Source organism: Amphibalanus amphitrite, unplaced genomic scaffold (assembly GCF_019059575.1).
Source record: "Amphibalanus amphitrite isolate SeventyFive unplaced genomic scaffold, NRLGWU_Aamphi_draft 000249F_arrow, whole genome shotgun sequence".
Classification (NCBI taxonomy): Eukaryota; Metazoa; Arthropoda; class Thecostraca; order Balanomorpha; family Balanidae; genus Amphibalanus; species Amphibalanus amphitrite.
The window spans coordinates 385,130-403,601 of NW_024881744.1; the positions used below are offsets into that span (position 1 = coordinate 385,130).

At 43.8% G+C, this 18,472-nt stretch overlaps 1 protein-coding gene across 3 annotated transcripts in view; it reads left to right on the plus strand.

Moving 5' to 3' along the window:
- LOC122386395 (early nodulin-like protein 2) overlaps nt 1-18,472 on the plus strand; it is a 125,064-nt gene that overhangs the window by 23,544 nt on the left and 83,048 nt on the right. The gene's annotated exons all lie outside the window — the stretch shown is intronic.

An 18,472-nucleotide genomic window follows, 5' to 3' on the forward strand; every position in this document is an offset into this window, starting at 1 on the left:
GGGCGAGGGTTAACCCGCGCGGGGCTGGGTTCTCCAGCCGAACGCGCGGGGCTGGGGGGGGGGGGTAAATTTTACCCCCCCCCTGTTATCTCCCGAACTAATGGTCAGATTTGGAAAATTCAAACGCCAATCGAAAGATCTCATCACGAACAACTAAAAACATGTACTTAATTTAACGTTTGAGGTCAAGTTCAAGGTCAGGTCAAGGGTACAAATTGCAAGTCTCTACAGTATCGGCCTTGCACCGTAGTTGCCGAAGAATGGAGTCATGGACTGAGACTGATTGCCCAAAACGTGTTCTTAGGCTACCAAGACAATATTCGTTGCATACAATATCATTCAGAGGTCAAGGTCAAGGTCAGGTCAGGTCAGGTCAGGTCACCAAAAACAAAATATAAAAAAGGGCATGTGCGACACATGTTTTATGGGTCATTTTACTCATATAATTCAAAAGGCACACTCAATAAGTGATAGGGACCACCTCTGGATGAATTTCAGGTCGAGGTCAGGTCAAGGTCAGGTCAAGTGAGGTCAAATTTTGAAGTTGGCTGTTAACCCGCGCCCTGGTGTTGGTCTGAGCCACCTTCGCCCTGGTGGGGGGGGGGCCAAAATGACCCCCCCGTCTAACTCGAAAACGAAGAGGGCTAGGAAGACGCGGAAAAAAGCAAACGAAAGCCCATAACAAGTACGTTCGAAAGTATTTCGGTCATTTTTTCGCTAAGGTCAATATTGAGGTCGCTAGAGGTCATCATAGGTCAAATTTCAGTGTTTTCGGTGTTGCCGGACATATTCCGCTGTAGCTCGGAAACTAGAAGAGCTAGAGAGCCGCGGAAAAAAGCAATCGATAGCTCTTTTCAAGCTCTTTCGCCAAGGTTCGTCAGATTTGACCTCAGCTCAACGGTTTGGCCTACAGAGGTCATGCAAGGTCAACTTGGCAAATTTCGTTGAAAATGTTTTTAACTATAGCATGCATTCACGAGAAAATAGAGAAACGATTCATGCACCATCGTGCTTGGCTCGTCGAGACGCGTCGAATGATATATAGTTTGACCTCGAAAGGTCATTTTGAAAATTTGACCTCAGGTCAAGGTCATGACCTTACCGAAATAGGTCATGCTGCATATCATTCGATCCGCATTGACGAGACAAACACGATAAACGTCGAACGGAGTCTCTATCTCTATTCAATAACAAGTAAGTGCAGAAAAACCGCTGGTGACCTCTGGTGACCAGGGAGATGACCTAGCGTGACCTCAGCGAGGTCACAAGCAAATGGTTTCACATGGGCTGTGATTTGCTGACCCAAGACACTTCAATAACGAAATATAGGAACAATCACGCCCGATTTTGCTGAAAAACAACTACTTTTCGATTCTCCCATTGACTTTTAATGGGGAGCAGCGATGACCTGACCTGACCTTAGGTCACATTTATAAAAAATCCGAGATAGCCATTTTGTAGAGCTGGGTGACATGCTCAAGTACTGTAAATTTTACATCGATCGGATAAAAGCTGTGCTTTTGAGAGAGCTTTGAACTTTTTTAGAGGTGGTGTCAGTTTTGGTGACCTTGTGACCTGACCTGACCTGACCCGAACCCCCCAAAAAAGGACATGATGTAAAAATGTTGAATAAACAGCTATACAAAGTTTCAGGGCGCTAACTCAAGTGGTTTCTGAGTTATCGCTGAAAAACCACAGGGGGGGCCAAAATGGCCCCCCCCCCCACCAGGGCGAAGGTTAAGGCCTAAAAAGGTGTCTATCTGATGCATTTTTTCACGGCAAATCGAATGGTGCGATTTTGGTTTCCGTACAAGGTCTAGAACTTCCAAAAAAATCATTTTTTAATTTTTTTTGTGTGTCGTTACGTCATAGAATTTTGAATAACTCCCACATTTTTGAACCGATTCTTTTAAAAATTGGTATGTAGGTGCACATATACCACTTCTCTGAAATATATTCCGGTTTTTTCGATACACTCAAAATGTTGGATTTTATAATTATTTTCCAAAAAAAAGTCAGTTTAAAAAAAAAATTGGGCCAAAATCAAAATTTGTCAAAAAACCGAGATAGCCATTTGATAGACAATGTAGAATTACGTATAACCTTTTTTGTTACGTCTTGATTCCTTTAAAAATGAAGATGTTAGCGGCGTTTGAAAATTTGCCGTTTTTGAGTTGAAAATGGTGAACATGACGTCACTAAAACGTCAATTTCTCAAATATTTTCCGACGGATTTTGCTCAAATTTTCAGGGAACGTGTCAAATTGATGTAAAAAAGGTACTGAAAGGCGCCGCCGTTTTTAACATATTGCAAAAATTCGCGAGGGGGGTAAAATTTACCCCCCCCCCCAGCCCCGCGCGGGTTAAGGGCCGTTATCGTTTAAGATGACACTGCAATAACATCACAAGACAGGACGAGGGTAACATCAGTGAGATAGAAGGACGAGTTGTTGGGGCTCAAGGCTCCCCCAACTTAACCCGCGCCAGGGTGATGTGGCCCTATCGTAACACGTTAAAGGGCCCTCCCACCTTAACATTAGATTTGAGTTGAGATAGCCAAAATGGGGTCCCTGGTTCACAATTACCGGTTTCGGCACTCACAACATCGATATATGCCTTAAATCGGAAATATTGAATTTCAAAATTGCAGCGTTTTGATTCAGAGGGGCTAATGCATAGGAATACCTCTCTGAATGTGTGACGTCAGCGCAGATATCTAACGATTTTTAAATGTTTGACTAAAACGTTTTGTAGCACGCGGTGGTATATGCTGCTTTGCGCGCAACAAGTGCCGCACTTTCAGCTGCCAAACTATTGCTTCCAAATAAAGTCGCTAGGAACAGCGGAGATTCCAAAAAGTAAACAAAAGTAAAAGTCTAATATCTTGAAAACCGGTGAATATTTTTCGGTGAAATTTGGTAGATATTCGTTTTCGCTCTTTCTGAACCGAGCGACATCACTTTCATGCCAATTCATAAACTTTTTTGAAGGTGGGAGGGTCCCTTTAAGTCGAGAGGTGGGCGTTTCACGCTCCTTCTAACTTGGCTACTGGGCTACGAGAGAAGTGGAACGACGTTTGAAAGAGCAACAAACGTGATCAGAGAGATCTGACCAGGTTTTAGGCAAGCTCAAAAATAAATTCACCATGATCATCAAAAGCCAAATTTCTCTGATTTTAGCGTTCTCCGACAACCTTTCTGCTCCGTTCATGAGCATAAAGTAGCTAAAACACTGCAAACAAAACATTCGATAAATCTCGTTTAACCCGCGCCCCGTAGGGCTACCGGCTGACCCTACCACCCGTAGGGGGGGGCCGTTTCGGCCCCCCCCTAAGATCTCGGAAAGTTACCGGCCGATTTTCAAAATTCAAACGGCGTTCGATAGCCCCACCTGGGAACTACCTTGTGACCAAATTTCATTGACCTAGGTCAAACCGATGACGTCACAGGTCAGGTCAAAGGTCAGATTTTCACCGTTCACAGGCAATTCAAGAAATGTGCTGTGAAAGCGAGTAAATTGGTAATTTATTGAAAACCATCGATGGTACATTGTTCGTCAAACACATACTTTGCTATCTGAGGTCACTGATACCAGGTCAGGTCACAGCGAGGTCAGGTCACCGGGGGTCACAATATGAATGTGTCGTGTGATACATGTTTTATGGTCCATTTTACATGACAAATGCGATTATGTGGGTTAGGCAGCCTTTGGGGCCAGCCTAGGTCACGTTTTGGTGAAGGTCAGGTCAAGGTCAGGTCAAATTAGGTCAAATTTCAAAGTTGATATTTTTGCATAAAATGGGTATCGATTCGATGCAGCTCGTCACGGGGAGTCTAATGGTGGTCTTTGTTTTGCTCTACGAGTTCTAGAATTGCCAAAAATTGAGTTTGAAAATTTGACGTCATCATTTTTGAACAGTTTTTTTCGCTATAACTTGGCCAAAAAACGAGGTATCGATCTGAAATTTGGTATGTAGATAGAAGACGGTAGGCACTATCACATATATTCCGGTTTTTTCGAAACTCAAAAAACTTTTTGGATTTTTTGGCGAATATATTCAAAAAAATGCTTTTTTGATTTTTGGGGGTCAAAACTCAAAAATTTCAAAAATTCGAGATAGCAGTTTTGTAGCCCTGTCAATTCTACACCTTTTATGTCTTGATCATTTTTCTGTATCTTCAAAGCTGTAGTCCTGACAGGTCTACTCGCGAAGGTCTTTTTTCGGTCGAAAATGACAGAACATGACGTCACTCTGACGTCATTTGCGGCCAACCTATCATAGCCTCTGGAAAAATTTTTGGTCACAATGTGTAAAATTGATGCCCGGAGGGGTCCTGAAAGTTTGGTGGCGATATCTCCAGCCGTTTAGGAGATATCGACCGAAAAGGACAGGGGGGGGCCGTTTCGGCCCCCCCCCTACGGGGCGCGGGTTAACCCTCGACCCGTTGTGGGGGGGGGGCAAAGGGCCCCTCTGTGGTTTTCGCAAATAAATAAAAAAACGGCTGCGAATTTCGACTTGAAACTTACAGTACCTTTCCGGACATTAATTTTACACAAATCCTGAAAAAAAAAATTAGTTCCTAGGTCATCTTAGGTCACGAGCTATAGAGGTCAAACTGAGGTCATGTTCGACGATTTTTCGTCGAAAAAGTTTTTCACGGAGAAAAATCGCAGAAAATCAGAGTTTCAACTTAGCAGCTCAAAAATTGGACCGTAGCTATAAAAAAGCATAGCAAACAAAATGGCTATCTCGAAATTTCCAAAATGTAACAATCCCTAGATCTAGGGATTTTCTAACTCAAAATTTAGATTTCTTAGGTAATTTTTGAAATTTAGGGAAATTAAAAAAAAACGGAATTCATGTCAGAGAAGTCCTTACGGGCCTTACACATGCCAAAAGTTAACCCGCGCCCCACTGCACCGTGTTTTAACTCTGGCCAAAAACTGGCTAGGACGCGAAATATCGACTATTTTTAAACGTTTTCATTTGGCCACTATCGTGTTCAAAAATGATCAGAGCATCTTTAACGACGGAAACTTGTATTCTCTTTATTTTTGAAAACGTTGAAAATGTACAACAAAGTCAGACAATTCTCGAAAGCTAGACTTCGGCGAACAAACGCAGAAACAGTCGCCTTGCTTGCTTCACGTCAACATCTTCGAGCTTTGGATTGACAAAACTATATAATTTGGGTACCAAACGACAGCGCGAGCTTTTGGCTTTGTAATGAGTCAAAATTTATATAATTATGATGCATATAAGTGTTACATTTATTGATTTCCGTCAGCCCTTACATTGGCACACTTTTTTGAAATATGTCAACGTTCTAACCCGCGCAACGACGGGGGGGGGGGCGGATATCCGCCCCCCCTGAGGTTTTTCGCAAATAGCGGAAAAACCACGGCGCGTAGCGCCGCGAAATTTGGGTCGACTATTCTCTCATCAATTTTACACATGGTGTGCAAGATTGAACCTCCTAACTTTTAAGGTCAGGTCACCAGGTCACTTTGAATGACCCAACCTCAAGTCACTTTTTTGCAAATTTGTCACCGTGCCAGAGCTACAGTAGATGTCGGAGGCCTTTGAAAGTGGCAGGATGTTATTAGGTCATTAGTAGCTACAATTTGTATATCTCGGAATTTAATTATAATGATACGTAATAATAATAATAATAATTAATTAATATTATAATTAACCCGCGCACCGACGGGGGGGCGGATATCCGCCCCCCCCCTGATGTTTTTCGTGAATAGCGGGAAAACCACGGCGCGTAGCGCCGCGAAATTTATTATGACTATAACCTCATCAATTTTACACATGGTGTGCAAGTTTGAACCTCCTACCTTTTAACCCTATTCCTGGCGGGGGGGCCTCAGGAGCCCCCCCCTGAGGTTTTTTGGTTCTTTCTCCCAAACGCGTTGAGCTAGGAAGCTCAAATTTTCTGACTTTTCCTAAAAGGCTTCTACGCAACATGTCTGAAAATTTTTAGTTGATCTGACCTCAGGTCAGGTCACCAGAGGCGGTTTGGTGACCCTACCTCAGAAAAGTTTGCAATCACGCCAGAGCTAGAGTTTTTGACCGATCAATTTCTTCTCTTCAGGCTTTAGTTAGGGTACCAGTATGTGCAATTTGTATATCTCGGAATTTTGATATCGGTGACCTAAGGTCAGGTCAGTTTCGCGACCTCCCCATTATAATTCAATGGGGGAAAAATCAACTCCCTGTTTTTACCAGTAAAACGGGTCGGAATGGCCCCATATACCATACATGACTTCATATACGATCAACCTTAACTACCTTGAGGTCTGTTTTGCTGTTGGGCAGCTGTGAGGTCATGTGACGTCATCAAAGGTCACCAAAGGTTTTTGGCCAATAACTCCGTACAGGAACAAGATACAGACGCGTGGATGGTCTCATTGTGTTCAGCTCGTCAAGACGCATCGAATGATATACATGATGACCTCGAGGTCACGTGACCTGAGGTCAACCTTTGACCTTGACCTTTCGAGGTCAACATATATATCATACGATGCGGATTGACGAGAGGATCACGATGATGCCCTTAGTTTGTTCCTATCTTGACTAATTCGAAAGTTATTCGAGAAAAACTCTCTCCATATCTAGCGCCGCCATTTTGACTTTTTCGACCCCTGTGACGTCATCTTTGACCTGACCTGAAAATGACCTTTGTAAAAATTGTAGATCTTGACCGTGCGTATCCGATGCCGTTTACCGCTTGTCGCTATCTTGCTTCGTTCTCGAGATCTCAGGGGGGGGGGGGCCGAATCGGCCCCCCCCCGCCAGTTTCTTGTCCCGGCGGAGCCCGCCAGGAATAGGGTTAACCCGCGCACCGACGGGGGTCTGCGCCACCTTAGTACCGACGGGGGGGGGCGGATGACCGCCCCCCCTGAGATCTCGAGAACGAAGCAAGATAGCGACAAGCGGTAAACAACATCGGATACGCACGGACAAGGTCTACAATTTTTACACAGGTCATTTTCAGGTCAGGTCAAAGATGACGTCACAGGGGTCGAAAAAGTCAAAATGGCGGCGCTAGATATGGAGAGGGTTTTTCTCTAATAACTTTCAAGTAGTCAAGATAGGAACAAACTAAGGGCATCATAGTGATCCTCTCGTCAATCCGCATCGAATGATATATATGTTGACCTCGTAAGGTCAAGGTCAAAGGTTGACCTCAGGTCACGTGACCTCGAGGTCATCATGTATATCATTCGATGCGTCTTGACGAGCTGAAAACAATGAGACCATCCGCGCGGCTGTATCTTGTTCCTGTAAGGAGTTATTGGCAAAAAAACCTTTGGTGACCTTTGATGACGTCACATGACCTTACAGCTGCCCAACAGCAAAACAGACCTCAAGGTAGTGAAGGTTGATCGTATGTGAAGTCATGTATGGTATATGGGGCCATTCCGACCCGTTTTAGTGGTAAAAACAGGGAGTTGATTTTTCCCCCATTGACTTATAATGGGGAGGTCGCGAAATTGACCTGACCTTAGGTCACCGACATCAAAATTCCGAGATATACAAATTGTAGTTACTAATGACCTAATAACATCCTGCGACTTTCAAAAGCCTCCGACATCTACTGTAGCTCTGGCACGGTGACAAAGTTGCAAAAAAGTGACTTGAGGTTGGGTCATTCAAAGTGACCTGGTGACCTGACCTTGAAAGTTAGGAGGTTCAAACTTGCACACCCTGTGTAAAATTGATGAGAGAATAGTCATACTAAATTTCGCGGCGCTACGCCCCGCGGTTTTCCCGCTATCCGCGAAAAACCTCAGGGGGGGGCGGATATCCGCCCCCCCCGTCGGTGCGCGGGTTAAGGTCAGGTCACCAGGTCACTTTGAATGACCCAACCTCAAGTCACTTTTTTGCAACTTTGTCACCGTGCCAGAGCTACAGTAGATGTCGGAGGCCTTTGAAAGTCGCAGGATATTATTAGGTCATTAGTAGCTACAATTTGTATATCTCAGAATTTTGATATCGGTGACCTAAGGTCAGGTTAACCCGCGCGGGGCTGGGGTCTCCAGCCGAACGCGCGGGGCTGGGGGGGGGTAAATTTTACCCCCCCCCTGTTATCTCCCGAACTAATGGTCCGATTTGGAAAATTCAAACGCCAATCGAAAGCTCTCATCACGAACTACTAAAAACATGTACTTAATTTAAAGTTTGAGGTCAAAGTCAAGGTCAGGTCAAGGGTACAAAATGCAAGTTTCTACAGTATCGGCCTTGCACCGTAGTTGCCGAAGAATGGAGTCATGGACTGAGACTGATCGCCCAAAACGTGTTCTTAGGCTACCAAGACAATATTTGTTGCATACAATATCATTCAGAGGTCAAGGTCAAGGTCAGGTCAGGTCAGGTCAGGTCACCAAAAAACAAAATATAGAAAAGGGCATGTGCGACACATGTTTTATGGGTCATTTTACTCATAGAATTCAATAGGCACACTCAATAAGTGATATGGATCACCTCTGGATGAATTTCAGGTCGAGGTCAGGTCAAGGTCAGGTCAAGTGAGGTCAAATTTTGAAGTTGGTTGTTAAGGCCTAAAAAGGTGTCTATCTGATGCAGTTTTTCACGGCGAATCGAATGGTGCTATTTTGGTTTCCGTACGAGGTCTAGAACTTCCAAAAAAGTCATTTTTCAAAAAATTTGTGTGTCGTGACGTCATAAAATTTTGAATAACTCCCACATTTTTAAACCGATTCTTCTAAAATTTGGTATGTAGGTGCACATAGACCACTTCTCTGACATATATTCCGGTTTTTTCGATAGACTCAAAGTTTTGGATTTTATAATGATTTTCCCAAAAAAGTCAGTTTTTTGAAAAAATTTAGGCCAAAATCCAAAATTTTCAAAAAACCGAGATAGCCATTTGATAGACAAAGTAAAATTACGTATAACCTTTTTTGTTACGTCTTGATTCCTTTAAAAATGAAGATGTTAGCGGCGTTTGAAGTTTTGCCGTTTTTGAGGCGAAAATGACGAACATGACGTCACTAAAACGTCAATTTCTCAAAAATTTTCCGACGGATTTCGCTCAAATTTTCAGGGAACGTGTCAAATTGATGTAAGAAAAGGTACTGAAAGTTTGGCGGCGCTGCGCGCCGCCGTTTTTGAGATATCGCAAAAATTCGCGAGGGGGGGTAAAATTTACCCCCCCCAGCCCCGCGCGGGTTAATTTCGCGACCTCCCCATTATAAGTCAATGGGGGAAAAATCAACTCCCTGTTTTTACCACTAAAACGGGTCGGAATGGCCCCATATACCATACATGACTTCATATACGATCAACCTTCACTACCTTGAGGTCTGTTTTGCTGTTGGGCAGCTGTGAGGTCATGTGACGTCATCAAAGGTCACCAAAGGTTTTTTGCCAATAACTCCGTACAGGAACAAGATACAGACGCGTGGATGGTCTCATTGTGTTCAGCTCGTCAAGACACATCGAATAATATACATGATGACCTCGAGGTCACGTGACCTGAGGTCAACCTTTGACCTTGACCTTTCGAGGTCAACATATATATCATTCGATGTGGATTGACGAGAGGATCACGATGATGCCCTTAGTTTGTTCCTATCTTGACTAATTCGAAAGTTATCCGAGAAAAACTCTCTCCATATCTAGCGCCGCCATTTTGATTTTTTCGACCCCTGTGACGTCATCTTTGACCTGACCTGAAAATGACCTTAGTAAAAATTGTAGATCTTGGCCGTGCGTATCCGATGCCGTTTACCGCTTGTCGCTATCTTGCTTCGTTCTCGAGATCTCAGGGGGGGCGGTCATCCGACCCCCCCCCCGTCGGTGCGAAGTTGGCGCAGACCCCCGACGGTGCGCGGGTTAATATTAATCAATAATATAATAATAATAATAATAATAATATAATTTAACATTATAAGTCAATGGGGGAAAACCAACTCCCTGTTTTTACCACTAAAACGGGTCGGAATGGCCCCATAAACCATACATGACCTCATATACGATCTACCTTCACTACCTTGAGGTCTGTTTTGCTGTTGGGCAGCTGTAAGGTCATGTGACGTCATCAAAGGTCACCAGCGGTTTTTTTTTTGACAATAACTCCGTACAGGAACAAGATACAGCCGCGCGGATGGTCTCATTGTGTTCAGCTCGTCAAGGCGCATCGAATGATATACATGATGACCTCGAGGTCACGTGACTTGAGGTCAACCTTTGACCTTGACCTTTCAAGGTCAACAACCCGCGCCCCGTAGGGCAATCGGCGGACCCTACCACCAGTAGGGTGGGTTGGTGGGCGTTTAGGCCCCCCTAAGTTCTCGGAAATTTACCGGCCGATTTTCAAAATTAAAACAACGTTCGATAGCCCCACCGGGAAACTATCTTGTGACCTAATTCCATCGACCTAGGTCGAACCGATGACGTCACAGGTCAGGTCAAAGGTCGGATTTTCACCGTTCACAGGCATTTCAAGAAATGTGTTGTAAATTCGACTAAATTGGTAAGTTTGATTAACGATTAATGACCTTACCCTCGTAGTTTGAAAAAGTTAGATCAAAACACTTGTTTATTAACCCTCGCCCGCACATGGGGGGGGGGGGTGGTTGCCACCCCCCCCCAGGTAGTCTTTCTGCTCTTCACTCAACATTTTTAGAGCTAGAAGGCTGATTTTTCGTATAGCTGCTCCTCTATCCTTTCTTGATGTCCACTGAAAATTTCAAGTTTCTGTGATTTTTGGTTTCGGAGATATGACCTTGTTTTTCAGGTCATGTCATGACCCAAATGGCCAATTCTCAACATCTTGCGTTTGCCATGGGCCTTGTGAGCTTTTGACACCCTGATTTCGGCCTTTTTTGCCAGTCTTACCTCCCACCTATCATGGAACATGTTGTTCGACGATGTACAGGGGTCAAGGTCAGGGTCAAGGTCACGATAGGCGTTATCACAAGTGTATTCGCGGCCATTGGGGCGACGTAAGAAAAGAAGAAAACAACTTGCCCCAAGAACTTTAAATTATCAGTTAGCATGCACCTTTTCCTTGATATGTAGAGAATTTACCATTAATTGTTAGAGAAAATTGCATTTAAAATCTTCCATTTATGCTTTTTTCATCGTTTGCACAGTATGTTCTTTTACTAAGCTAGAAACACTAATTAGAAATAGTTCCCGCATCATCAAGAACAATAGGGAAGGCTTGAAGTGAATACAATAATCTAAACGGTTTTGTAATCCATGTGAAGACACTTCTAAAATTGCCTGTAGAAATATGAAAGGCAAAAGTTCAAATTTTTCACAAGACGGATGGCTATAAACCTATTCAACGTGTGACAACTCAGCCGGTATATCGTCGCCTACGGCCCAGCTTTCCCTAGTGACCGATAGAGGCGCTGCTATCGATGTGCGCCCGTGCCGCCTAACGAACCTAGGTCATCTAAGATAATTGCGTTTTAGGCAAGCTGAATTTACTTTTTGTGAAGTTTTTTTACTGCATTTTTGGTAAAAGCTTCTCAGATCATAATTTCATGTAATATGGACCCAAAAACAATCGGTGCACACATCAGTATACACACAGACACACACACACATACAAACACATATAATTGACCTTGACCTAACTTGACCTGAAATGACCTCAGCAGCAAAATTCTGGTCGGGTAGTGTGACAAAGAAGTTCTAGCTGGCTTGGCACCAGAAAACAGCATCGTCATCGGTATTTGATAAGCAGCGCACTTGATATCCAACGGTGACCCAAAACAACATTTTTTAGTTTGACCTGACCTGGAAGGTCAATGACTGACCTGAGAAGGTAAAACTGGGTATCATTGGATTCGTCTCTTCCCAAAGAATCTTTTTGGTCTTTACCGCTAAGCTCTATCTCCAACAGGAACGAAATGGCGCGGGGGGGGGGTGGCAACCACCCCCCCCCCCCATGTGCGTTCTAGGATGGGAAAATGGCATGTGCGGGCGAGGATTAATAATTTCGAGCACAGCTCTTCATCAGAATACAACTAGCTAAAAATGTCACGATAAAAATCCAATCTTTGACTGCATAACTCATTGCAAAATATTTCCAGCCAAACATTTTTTTGCGCGCAAATTCTCAAGAAAATAGTACAATCAGGTTCAACCGTTTTCAAGATCTAACAGCATGTTTGACCTAGAAATTAAATAAAGTGTTACACATCTACCCAACAAAAATATATCACTTTATAATACCTCGACCAATAATTTGAGGCTATTGCTTACATGCATTGTTAAAAGCTTATTAAAAAAAAAAACATTCGCAATCAACCTGCCTATCTCTACTGATATTAATATCACGATAGCCTAAGGTCAAATAGCCAACGCTAATATTCTTTTAACATTCATGCCACACCCCATGGTAAAACATCACAAAATCACAATGCGAAAAAAAACACACACACAAACACCTATCAGCTCATCAGTACGCGCATACATATTCATTATATATATCTTCATGAGTGTCACAAATGTGGCTCATCACATGATCGGTCATGAGGTCACGTTCGAATTGAGGACAGGCTTTCGATTCCTGATAAAGATCGACTCCGCAATCTTTCGATCTGGGTGATCTTTGGCCCTATACAGAATTCTAGCCTCGATGGGGGATGGAGTGAGGCCAATGCCAGGATGGCACTCTGTAAAGTGATCACCCATAGGCGTGTCCTCCTTTCTGTTGGCGATATCCCGGTAATGCTCATTGAACCTCAACCGTATGGGTCTCTTGGTTTCCCCCACATACTCCGTCATGTCACCATTTTCCATACATGCCTTGCATTGTAGCGAGTACACAACATTTTTTACAGTACACTGTCCTCCGAAACCACTCTTACAGATGTTGCAGCGGTTTCTGCCTGGACAGAGCGGCTGTGTAAAAGCTGAGCGAACTAAACTTTTTCTGAGTTTGTTTTCATTCTTCCACACAAGCCTGACGTTAAGTCCCGATCTCTTCACCACATACTTTACTTTGTGTAGCAAGTTCTCATCAATGTACGGCAAAGTCAAAAATCCATCAGATCCCACTTTACTTTTGTTAACGTTCTTGTTTTTCTTAGCTCTGCTCAACCTCACCTCCAGGATCAGCCTTTTTAACAATTTGGGCGAGTACCCGTTCCCCAACAATAAAGAACGAATCTTTTCCACGCTGGCATCTTCCTTACTCTGGTTTGACAAATTGTTCAAGGCCCTGTGAAACATATTTCTGATCATGTTGTGCTTTGTGGCTTTGGGGTGTGCTGAATCTGCATGAAGAACAATCCCCGAGTTAGTCGGTTTCAGATACAATTCTGTCTCTAGTGTCGCCTCCCCTGTGCTGGTAGTAGCTAAGGAGACCAAGGTGTTCAAGAAGGGGACCCCTCTTTCCTTGTCAGAATGATCCAAGGTAAACTGTATCCAAGGTAAAAAGTTTAGAGGAGGCGACTCTAGAGACAGAATTGTATCTGAAACCGACTAACTCGGGGATTGTTCTTCATGCAGATTCAGCACACCCCAAAGCCACAAAGCACAACATGATCAGAAATATGTTTCACAGGGCCTTGAACAATTCGTCAAACCAGAGTAAGGAAGATGCCAGCGTGGAAAAGATTCGTTCTTTATTGTTGGGGAACGGGTACTCGCCCAAATTGTTAAAAAGGCTGATCCGGGAGGTGAGGTTGAGCAGAGCTAAGAAAAACAAGAACGTTAACAAAAGTAAAGTGGGATCTGATGGATTTTTGACTTTGCCGTACATTGATGAGAACTTGCTACACAAAGTAAAGTATGTGGTGAAGAGATCGGGACTTAACGTCAGGCTTGTGTGGAAGAATGAAAACAAACTCAGAAAAAGTTTAGTTCGCTCAGCTTTTACACAGCCGCTCTGTCCAGGCAGAAACCGCTGCAACATCTGTAAGAGTGGTTTCGGAGGACAGTGTACTGTAAAAAATGTTGTGTACTCGCTACAATGCAAGGCATGTATGGAAAATGGTGACATGACGGAGTATGTGGGGGAAACCAAGAGACCCATACGGTTGAGGTTCAATGAGCATTACCGGGATATCGCCAACAGAAAGGAGGACACGCCTATGGGTGATCACTTTACAGAGTGCCATCCTGGCATTGGCCTCACTCCATCCCCCATCGAGGCTAGAATTCTGTATAGGGCCAAAGATCACCCAGATCGAAAGATTGCGGAGTCGATCTTTATCAGGAATCGAAAGCCTGTCCTCAATTCGAACGTGACCTCATGGCCGATCATGTGATGAGCCACATTTGTGACACTCATGAAGATATATATAATGAATATGTATGCGCGTACTGATGAGCTAATAGGTGTTTGTGTGTGTTTTTTTTCGCATTGTGATTTTGTGATGTTTTACCATGGGGTGTGACATGAATGTTAAAAGAATATTAGCGTTGGCTATTTGACCTTAGGCTATCGTGATATTAATATCAGTAGAGATAGGCAGGTTAATTGCGAATGTTTTTTTTTTAACCCTCGCACGACCAGGCCATTTCTCATAACACGAACGACCAGGGGGGGGGGGGGTTGTTACGACCCCCCCCCCTGGCGTTTCGAAACGGAAGGTCGTAGAGCTTAGCGGAAAAAGACAACGGATTGCTCTCAACGAGATCTCGCGATTGGTGGTATATTTTTTGGTCCTAGCTCAACATTTGACCTACTTATGACCGGTCAAAGGTCAAATTTTCCGAAAAAATCAAACTTTTTCAAACTTCCGCGGCGATTGCAGCAAAACGGTGGGAGATATCGACTTGAAACCTTCACTATCGTGTTCCTTGATCAATTCTCTATCGTTTGGTATGTATTTCGTTTCCCTAGCTCTAAAAATGGCGCGTTGGGAGCGCCGGAAGTCGGCAAGGTCACAGTCGGCGGCAGAAATTCGAAAAATCAAAATTTAAATTTTTGAAATCTGATTGTATTTTTGGATTTGGGAGGTCCATTTGCTCCCTATAGAAGCTAATATTGCTGCATATTCCCATTGAGGTGACAAGAATTAGCAAAATAGTGGTTCGGGCGCTTTTCAAAAATAGTACCGGACGCTGTTCCTCTTGTGACGTCATAGCTCCGTGACCTGACCTGACCCGGTCATTTTTCTTGCACCACACGATAGCCAATGCTTGCCCCAACATGCATGGGAAGTTTCATCATGATCCATCAAACAATGTGGGTATCACCGGCAGAAAACCTAGGGATTCGGCGCACACGTTTGGTAACTGTCGGCCGGAGGCTGTACCTCTTATGACGTCATAACTCCGTGACCTGACATGACCCGATCAATTTTTTTTTCGGCAAAAGATGCGCAAAGGTTGCCCCAGAGGGTATTGAAAATGTCAGCCCGCTACGACAAGCCGTTTAGCGTGCACTTCGAGAAAACCTCAGGGGGGGGGGGTTGATACACCCCCCCCCCCCTAGGCGTTCTAGGGTTAAATAAACTTTTAACAATGCATGTAAGCAATAGCCTCAAATTATTGGTCGAGGTATTATAAAGTGATATATTTTTGTTGGGTAGATGTGTAACACTTTATTTAATTTTTAGGTCAAACATGCTGTTAGATCTTGAAAACGGTTGAACCTGATTGTACTATTTTCTCGAGAATTTGCGCGCAAAAAATGTTTGGCTGGAAATATTTTGCAATGAGTTATGCAGTCAAAGATTGGATTTTTTATCGTGACATTTTTAGCTAGTTGTATTCTGATGAAGAGCTGTGCTCGAAATTATTAATAAACAAGTGTTTTGATCTAACTTTTTCAAACTACGAGGGTAAGGTCATTAATCGTTAATCAAAATGCTTTAATATGATCCTCGCACAAGCACTGAGAAACTTAAATTGGTAAGTTATTGAAAACCATCGATGGTATCTTGTTCTTCAAACACATACTTTGCCATCCGAGGTCACCAATTCCAGGTCAGGTCACAGAGGTCAGGTCACTGGGGGTCACAATATGAAAGTGTCGTGTGGTGCATGTTTTATGGTTCATTTTACATGACAAATGCGATTATGTGGGTCAGGCAGCCTTTGGGGCCAGCTTAGGTCACGTTTTGGGGAAGGTCAGGTCAAGGTCAGGTCAAACTAGGTCAAATTTTAAAGTTGATATGTTGGCATAAAATGGGTATCGATACGATGCAGTTCGTCTAATGGAGTCTAATGGTGGTCTTTTTTTGCCCTACTTGGTCTATAATTGCAAAAAATGCAGTTTGAAAATTTGACGTCATCATTTTTTAACAGTTTTTCGCTATAAATTGGCCAAAAAACGAGATATCGATCTGAAATTTGTTATGTAGATAGTAGACGGTAGGTACTCTGACATATTTTTTTTGAAACTCAGAAAACTTTTTGGATGTTTTGGCTAATTTATAAAAAAAGTTTTTTTATTTTTTGCGGTCAAAACTCAGAAAATTAAAAAATCCGAGATAGCAGTTTTGCAGCCCTGTCACTTCTAGACCTTTTATGTCGCGATCATTTTTCTGTATCTTCAAAGCTGTAGGCGACAGCTCCTCTCGCGAAGGTCTTTTTTCGGTCGAAAATGGCAGAACATGACGTCATTCTGACGTCATTTGTGGACAGCCTATCATAGCTTCTGGAAAATTTTTTGGTCACAATGTGTAAAATTGATGCCAAGAAGGGTCCTAAAAGTTTGGTGGCGATATCTCTAGCCCTTTAGGAGATATCGACGGAAAAGGACAGGGGGGCCGTTTCACCCCCCCCCCCCCCAACGGGGCGCGGGTTAACCCGCGCCCTGCTGGGGGGAGGGGGGTGTTTGAACACCCCCCCCCCCTTGTGGTTTTTCGCGAATATCTCAAAAACGGTGGCGCGGAGCGCCGCCGTTTTTGGTACACCTTATCATACATCAATTCTACACATGTTGTGAAAATTTCAGATCAAGGTCATTCAAGGTCAGGTCACCAGGTCACTTGAAGTGACATCACCTCATAAAAAGTTTCAATGTCTGTCATAGCTACACCGAGTGACCGATCGCTTTGAAACTTTCAGCGATTGCTAAGAGCAATAGCATGTACAAAATGTTTATCTCAGAATCTTGATATCGATGACCTAAGGTCAGGTCAATTTTGCGACCTCCCCATTATAAGTCAATGGGAGAAAATTGAAATGCGCCTCTTTTGGATGAAAGACATTATAAACACTCCCAAACACTGAATAACAAGTGGTTTAGACACACTGAACATGAAAATGGTGTCCGTGACCCCTGTTTATGCCCTGAGGTCATCTTAGGTCACGAATGGTATATAACAGTTTTTCGCAAACAACTTTTGATAGAGGCATGCTAGAGCGATGAAAACGCCTTCGATGTGTTCAGCTCGACGATACGAATCGACCGATATGCAACATGAACCTTTCCGGTCAGGTCATGACCTTGACCTGAGGTCAAATTTTCAAGTTGACCTTTCAAGGTCAAGTTATAGTTCATTCGATGCGTCTTGACGAGAGGAACACGATGCCGGTAAAAGTAAGCTCGTACAAGGCCTGGGTCAAAAGTTATTGCAGAAAAACTGTTTCCAAAAAAATCGGCTATTTTTGCAGTTTTTGCCCCCTGCAGGCAAAACCTTTGACGTTAGGTCAAATCTGAGATGATTACTCAGAAAGGGCGTTAATAGGGCTATCGAATGCGCTTTTCCGCGGCGCTGTAGCTCTATTGGTTCCCGAGTTATGCGTTGGCTTCTTGGAATTTGTCGACATTCGACCTGGAAATCGGCTAAATTTTGCCTTCAATGACCTCTGGTGGCCTGACCTTTAACCTGACCAAAAAAATGACCGAAGTGATTTCGTCATTATTTTTGACGCTCTTTCGAACGCCGCCTTCCGCGTATCGCTACGTGACCCAGGAGCCGAGTTAGAAGGGGGGGGTGTTCAAACCCCCCCCCCAGCAGGGCGTGGAAATCCAGGACCCCCAGCCGGGCGCGGGTTAACCCGCGCCCCACTGGGGTCTGCGTATAACACGCCCTACTGGGGGGGGGGCTCTCCATAGCCCCCCCCTCCTAACTCCGAAACTACTGGGCCGATCGTCAAAATTCAAACGGCGTCTGATAGCCCCGGAAAAATTGTCGAGCGAAACCTAATTTTATTGACCTCGAGGTCACCGATGACGTCACAGGTGTCAGGTCAAAGTAAAAATTATTAGCATTTTGGCTTGTTCACGTTTGGCCGCCGTCCTACAAGTCAGATCAGGCTCATTTTTGGTTCACACACTCGTGAACAGATGCTCTAGATACCCTGAGGGTACCAAACTTGTACTTTGATTTTCAGGTCAAGGTCAGGTCATCACAGGTCACGAAAATATCATATCATGCGTTGGTCACGTGACACATGCTTTATGGTCCGTTTAGGCCAAAGATTTCGAATTTGATGTCGTCTGTGTCATTCGAGGTCATTTTGAGTCGAATTTAGCTTAGGTCAGGTCACTTTCAGGTCAAAAAAGGTCAAATATTG